Source organism: Chamaea fasciata, unplaced genomic scaffold, assembly GCF_029207755.1.
Source record: "Chamaea fasciata isolate MVZ Bird 193981 ecotype frontalis unplaced genomic scaffold, bChaFas1.0.hap1 SCAF_6, whole genome shotgun sequence".
Lineage (NCBI taxonomy): Eukaryota > Metazoa > Chordata > Aves > Passeriformes > Sylviidae > Chamaea > Chamaea fasciata.
Window position 1 is genome coordinate 23,020,020 of NW_027094091.1, and position 7,755 is coordinate 23,027,774.

The window sequence follows — 7,755 nt, forward strand, 5'->3', positions numbered from 1 at the left end:
TTCTCTCTTCCAGTGGGAGAAAAAGGTGTATTTGTGACACGGTGACATTTTATGGAGATCATCCCTTCACAGCACTCCCCTTTCCCCTTTTATTTTAGCTTGACTTGAAAACTTACATTTTTTTGTTACAGCTCACTGATCACTGTTCCTATAATTTCATAGGCTCTACATGTCTTCTATCTGTTGTGCCTTTAGCTTCTAATATGTTTGAGCTTACTGAATATGATCTTCCTCTTTATCCTTTTCTGGTGCTGAATGTTACTGTATTCTCACCATGGCTCCAGTGAGCCAGATTCCCAGGATTTCTTCCTCACTGAGTCAGAGGACCTCTTTTCAATTCTTTCTCTTGGCCTAATAGTAGGAAGAACTTCTCCTGTCCTTCCCACATGTCTCACTGCCCTGGGCACTCGTGCAAAGCGTGCCTTTAAGTGCTACTTGAGACCGCTAAAATAGAAGGGTTCGACTTCAGTCTTCTCTCACTGTATTTACCTACCAGCGTTCACCCTTTGGGTCCCTTGCTCACTCTTACAAACTCTTTAATACTTAAATTTTAAACAGTTCACAGGAATGCCAAGGTTGCTCTGTGCATTAGTTAGCACAGAATCATGATCTTACAGACTCATTAAAGTAGTGCCATAATGAACACTCCTTGCTCAGCACCTTAGTACTTACATGTATGGAAAAATGTTTGTTGCTGGCAACACCAAAACCCCCTCTTCTGTCTCTTAGTTTCTGTTAACCCTTCAGACTGATAGAGCTCTGGAGGATGTCTCTTGTGGTAAAGTAAGGAACCAGTACCCCGGGCATGCCCATAGCAAATAAATTGACTTTGCAAAGCACTCTGAACTTTGAAACCATGACATTCTAGATGCACTGGGAGAGGCAGAATGGCATTGTAATGGATCCCAGTCAAAAGTTCATGTGATAAAACTAATTTTCATAATTGTCACAGTTAATAGAAGCATACCTGTGAATCAGTAACTTAAGAGCAAGGAGCTAAACTGGTAAAGTGATGCAGTTGTTATGCCCAAATTTATTAGAAGAAAGGGAATTGTTCTTTTTATTCTGATGATGTAAATGATGCATTGAATTGCTAATGGCAGGTTTTCTTTTGTGTGGAATAATTAACACTGTAAACTTATCTGGATTCTCATACATAATGCAAACCTTAAAGTCCAGGTTTTAATGTAAAGCTAAACTGGGTGTCTAGCCAAGAATAAACTCAGTATGTGGAAAAAGTCTCAGGTGTGTTCCCTGTGTATTATCAGTTCCCTCTCAACCAGGGTAACTTTGAGTAGCTCCTTTAGAAGACAAGCTGTTCATTTTCACTCACTGTGCAGAAAAATGATTGCATCAATTTGCCACGTAGTTCAGGGTTTGGCACTTAACTCTGCCTGCTTGAGGAAACAGGTCTGCTCTTTGTTGTGGAAAAAATTATTGTCTGTAGAGCTGAGGGAGTAAGGTATTTAAAGATAAGGGTAAAATATTCAGAACATGAGTCTTCAGCATGGAAAACCGATGGCCAAGGGTTTACTTAAGGCTTATGGGTGGCATAAAGAGCTGCTGTTCACAGACTCTTACAATATAGGAATGGGATACATGAAATGTACACAGCATGTGGCAGTGGAGGAGTCTGTACAACATGTGATAAGGCTGAGGAACTCTTTGCAACATGATTGGTGAATGCCAAAAGATTATATGGATTTCAAGACTTAAGGGAAAAAATAAAAGAAAAATCTATTGGTATACTTCTAAATACAGTCACCAAGCATTTAAAGGAGGAGCAATATTTTAGGGATTCATGACTACATGTTCCTCAGTGCTCTTCATCCCACTAATGGCACCCACTGGAGGCAGCTTCAAGATTTAGACAGCCCTTTTGCCTGACTCAGAATATCTTCCTCAGAAATTCAGATTTTGTCCACATCACTCTGTTCAAAACGAACTGCTGCAGTTGTAGGCTTTCCATGTGTAAAGGAAAGTTTGCAATCATAAGTGGATTGTGGGCCTCTATAATGCTGGTAATTTTTCAGTACTCTGCATGCTTGGATGATGATGATGATGATGTTGAAATCATGCTTTGCAATTCACTAGTGAATTTTTTTGTAAAGATGTCAATGTGTGAGAAACACCTTCCTTGCAGTAGTATGGTTTGCAAAATGCTTCTAACGATTTGAACCTGTTAGCTATTAAATTTGCTTTAAAATTGTTATCCTTTTCTTTGGATGACCAGACATTCTCAAGTGTTTTTTTCACCTTTTATTTACAAATGGTGATTTTTCTTGATCTTGAAAGACAGACTTTTCCATTTTTAGTTCATAAGAGCCCTGGACTTGATAAAGACTGCGAGCAGCAGATGATGAATGTCAGTAGAAGCTGGTCCCTGAATTTCTGTGATGCCAGGACCCTTGAGTCACATCTTTGGACTTGATCATCATTCAGGGTAAAAACCATGATGTGACACTGCATGGCCATGGTTCTGGTGACAAGGCTGACCCAAGGCCCATGCAACTGTCATGCAAGGGCGATCTGGTTTAATGCTAGCTCACGAGTTTCTGACTAAACTGTAGGGACAGCATCTTAGGTCTTAATGTTTGCAGAACCACAGAGTCATTTATGTTGGAAAAACCTTCGAGATCATCGAGTTCAACCTTTGACTCATCACCAACCTTGTCAACTAGACCATGGCACCAAGTGTAATGTCCAGTCATTTCTTGAACACCTCCAGAGATTGTGATGGCACCACCTCCCTGGGCAGTTCATTCCAATGTTTGATAACCTCCTCCATGAGGAAATTTCATCAAGAAGAAACTCTAAATCAGCCTTGTGTGTTAGCAGGCAGAACTGTACATGACAGCTGTAGTGCTGAGTGAGACAGGACTGTTTCATCTAATTCTATCTGTCTTGGTCTCTTCCTCTTTCCTTTGTGTGCCTCGTGCTTAGATCCAGTAATCTTTAAGGAAGGTGAAATCCAGAAATTATTAATAACTATGATTACAGTAATGGAAAATTAGCTACTTATGCACTGAGTAACTCTGTTTACCATAAAGGCAGCAATGTGACTTTATATTTACTGAGGAAGGCAATGATGCTGTAAAAATACTGTCTTAGATCTGTGTGCTGCAGAGGCCTTTGAGGGATGAGCTGACAGATTCTTTTGTTGTACCATCTCTTGGCAGAGAGATCAACTCTCCTTTCTTGTACTGAGTCACTGCAGTGTTGAAATGAGGAAAAATATAAACTGTCTCTTGTGATGCCTTCACTGCTCTTTTCACAAGCAGAACTACAGAGATGAAGTATAATGGGATGTTGGGGTGTTGGATTTTCAGTGGTACAGAAAGGTAGAAGATGGCCTTTCCTAACTTAGGAAATCTGTTTGTGTTCATGGAAATTGAAGCAAGAGGGTCCAAACTAAACCAAAAAGGATCATCCTGAAAAATACATGACATTCTGAGAGAGAAGAAGTTTTTTCCCATGTTTCAGGAATTCAGATGTCACATTCTAAACATCTACATCTTTTGTCCACTGGTTAGCAAAGCTTGGTTCTCTGACACTGCCAGGATTATGGTAAGTGTCTCATAGTCATTTCTCAAGAAATGCAGGAGTGTGGCAAGAATTCCTGGTTGTGCACCAGTCCCAACTTGAGAAGCTGAAGACCTGAGTATAATTGTTTTGGAGACAGGAAAAGGAGACTATGGGGTGAAAGGCAACTCTCATTCTGTTTATAAAAGTGTGAAGAATCCATCTTTTCTTACAAACTTCTGTTATCCATTGAAGAAAAGAACATATTGACTCTTGTTTTCTTTCTTAAAGTCTTTTCATCAGTGACAGTATATAGGACCAAAGGTGACCTCTGCAGTTTGTGTCCAGCCACCTCCTCTACTTGCAGGCAGAGCTCAATTAAAGGAGGGGAGCAAGCTGAGCATCTCTTTTCTCACTCTTCTTTGAAGTCTACTAAAAAGGAGAAATCTTTCTTCTTTGCTAGAGACAAGTCCAACTCTGTGGAAGGGACCAGAGGTAGTGGAGGTGTTTGTATCTAGTTTGTGCTGTGCAAATTAGGGCTTCATTGTCTCCAGACACTTTTTAAGAGCTCTGTTTTACCTTTGCAATAAGGAATAACAGAGACAGCAAGTACCTAGCTCGGTTTTGTTCTTTTGTCTGTCTTTCTAAATACTTTTGTACATTTGATTCCTAGCCTGCAGGCCACAGACCACTGAAGATTGGCAAGGCCACCAGGAATACACTGCACCACAAAGGTGAATGTCTCAGGTGGTGCCTTCTGGTTAGCAGGGGTGCAGGGACAGACCTTGGTAGTGAACTAAGTCATGCCTAAGTCACATGAGTTGCTTTGTCTGGCCATGACGTGTTATGTCATGTCAGGTGTAGTTCTAGCCATTGTGGTTGAGAAGGCAATCCAGAGGTACCTTAGCATCAGGAGGAAATACAAATCTAACTGCAGAGAGTAGGATGTAAGCTTATGGGGAGCAGAGTAGGGTGGAAAATCTGCTCTGTGAAAAAGCTGGCATCCGGAACTGCCATGCTCTCTTCTTGGGTAGTCCTGCTTCAGAGCAGAAGTCCATCTAGTGAATACCCAGAAAATGCAAATTGAGATTAAAAAAGGGCATCTGCAATTTCAAGCAGGGTGTTTATTCTACTTTCTGAAGACATTTATTTAAAAAGTAGTCCAGTACTACCTTTTAAGTAACCCATTTAGGATTATGGATTTTTCTGGGGAGCAGGTATTGTTTTTTTCCTCTGCCATTACCATGGTCTGTGTCTTGAATTCACACAGCTACTCATAATAAATCTTTTTCTCTATTTTAAGAGAACTTGAAACAGATTTTCATACATCATCATTTTTATTCGTATCACTCTTCACTGAACAAGATTTTATCTATGGTGTTGGGAGTGCTGGAGAAACTGCACACCACAGTCTTTCCTACATTTCACTTTGGTTTGAAGAATGCACTAGTTTTGATTAATTTAAACTCAATGACAGAGATGGCAAAAGAAGAGTGGAGCAAAAAAATCACATGCTTTAAAAAATTACTTAAACCTAACTCAGCTTATTGTAGGCAGAATGTTTCAGTGAATAAAATTATTAAACTTAATTCACTGGGTATTTGCTTGCTATGTGTCTGTCTCCACTAACAGACAACTTGATTAATTGCAGTCTTAAATATTGTATAATCACATCATATTCTCGTTTTGTTTGCTTTTGAATTCTCCATTTGCATGCTTAACAACAAGTTAGCAGGAAATTTTTTGAGACAATATAATTTGAACAAACAAAGAATGATACTATCATTAATGCACACATTTGCATGCTTCTGTTGTTAGTGTGCTATAGAGAAGTAATAGATCTGTCTCTTTTATTCATTCTGTTTTTTCAGTTCTAGCTGAGCACTACCAAGCTGCTTATGACATTTCAGTGAAAAGAGAGCCTTTTTTTAATGTTTCACTGTAGCAAAAGTGTACCCTAACAATAAAGTTAAATAGATGGTAAAGTCATCTGGACTAGTTTCCTTAAGTTAGGAAAGACCTTTGCAGAGAAAGCATTTGGCTAGAATGTGGAGTCCATGCTCAGTGGGGATGAAAGTTTTGGTTTGACTTGCACAGGACCACAATCGGTTAGAGGATGATGGTAGCAGACACAGTTGTGTTGCAAAATAATGCTACATAATATTAGCAAAATGAAGAAAAGGAAAGAGATGGGAAAAGCTAACTAAACAGGAAGTGAAAAATATAATATTACTGAGACTATTGTTCAGCACCTGTGAGTTCACTAGAGCACATTCAGGCTGTGGGATAGCTACTTTCATTTTACATGTCCCATTCACTGGCCAGCCTGTGTCCAGGGCCGGACAGTTAGCAACCCTGGGGCTGCATCACAGCAGTGGGTCAATTGTGGGGTAAGGAGTTACTGCCTCAGTCAAGGACAATGGCGACAGCTCACCCTGAATCATGATGATGTGTCCAAGCCTTCACTAGCCTGATGGATCGGTGGCACCCTGAGGACCCACTGTCATCACCTACTGCTAAAGCAATTCCACTTCATCTCTTTGCTCAGTCACCAAAAGTAAGTGTCTGGTGGCCTTCAGTATGAAGATTGTCACTGATATGGAAACAGACAACAGAAAGTTGGTAGCTTCCCCCACAGGAGGCCTGACATGGTTCATAGCTGTTGTAGGTGTATTTTTCTGTCCTGCAGGTTGTGCCTACTTTTGATTAGCATTTTAATATTCTAGGTGAACGCCAGCAAGATATCTGTGGTGAATGAAACTTCTGTTGCTTTTATCTAGTGTTTTTAACATAGCTGAAAACAGAATGGTGGTCACAGGATAATCTCTTTCCTCATGGTTAAAGGATAAGAGTTTATGGAAAACTTTATGAAAAAGGCTTAACACTAACATCCCAAACCCAAGGGTGAGCTGGCATCTTGCTCCCTTGCTCTGAAACGGTAGTGGAGTACAAATGACCTCAGGGGTATGCTGCTCAGGTATGGGCAAAACTTAGTCACCTTCAGGTACAGGGCCTCAGTTCTGCTTTGGAATGCCATGTTCACTACCCTGCAGAGGTTGTTTGACCTGCAACAAAAAGCGTTCTCAACACCATGGTTCAAAGTAGACTGGATAAATGTGTTATTTGGGACAGCACCCTTGAGCTGCGTGAATTCTCAGCAGTGCTTCAAGCCAACAAGTTTTCTGTCTCTAGGAGCATTATACTGGGACCTTAGATTGCTGAGGCACAAGCAGCAAACCGGTCTGGGTTCCCTTAGGGGAATGGTAGAGAGGTGAAGGGTGTTGGAAGGAATAAGTCCAGGGCCCAAGTGTCTCTGCCGTGAAACCACCTTGCAAAACTCCCTTCTGAGGACTTAGTTCTTCACCTAAATCCCGAGACCTCTAGGGGTCACACAAGTGCTGTTCTAGTTGCTGGGGTTCTTCATGCTTGTAGGCAATTTTTTAAAGAAAAAAAAAAGCCACTCTTAAGCCTAAATGTACTGTTTTCTCCAAGACACAACAAGTGATGTAGCCTCGTTAGCACAGCTGTTTCTGTTAATCCTTTATTACAGACTAAGTAAATGAACAATTCTATCCTGTGGGTAAGTGCAAAGATTACTGTACTGAAAGGCTGCTTCATTGCTTCCTCAGAAGCCATGCTCTAATTTATAGTGTGATTCAGGGGCTAACAGTCTTGGGAATAGATCTGATTTGAAGTAGGCTGTCAGACCTCCAAGTACTGCAGGCTGACGGTTTCATGGGCAGTGAAAGTTGGTCCCTACACTTGGTCAGGATAGTCTGGTATATTGCTGGGACTACCAGAAAATGCCAGCTGGAGGCACTGGGAGCCATGACAGGAGGAAGCTGAGCCCTTGGCCAGGTTGTAGAGGTAATTTTCTCCATAAGAGCCCTCACAAAGCTGTGGTTTGCACTGGTAGCTAGTGCGGCTAACACCCCAGAGCTTTGGCTGCTGTTAAGCAGTGCCTCACTGCATCAAGTCTGTCTCTCCAACATTCCACTTGCCAAGGAGGCTGGAGCTGGGCTTGATTTTGGAAAAGGACACAGCCAGGACAGCTGACCTACTGATCAAAGGGTATTCCATAACATAAGCCACAAACAGAAAAATATAGCTGGAACAAGAAGGTAAATGTTAATCAGACCTGTATCAATGTCACCTTAAATCCATTAAATACACAAAGCCCTGCCTATAGAGAAGGAACATGGCACAATTACTGACTTCAGAAATCCCTGTCCA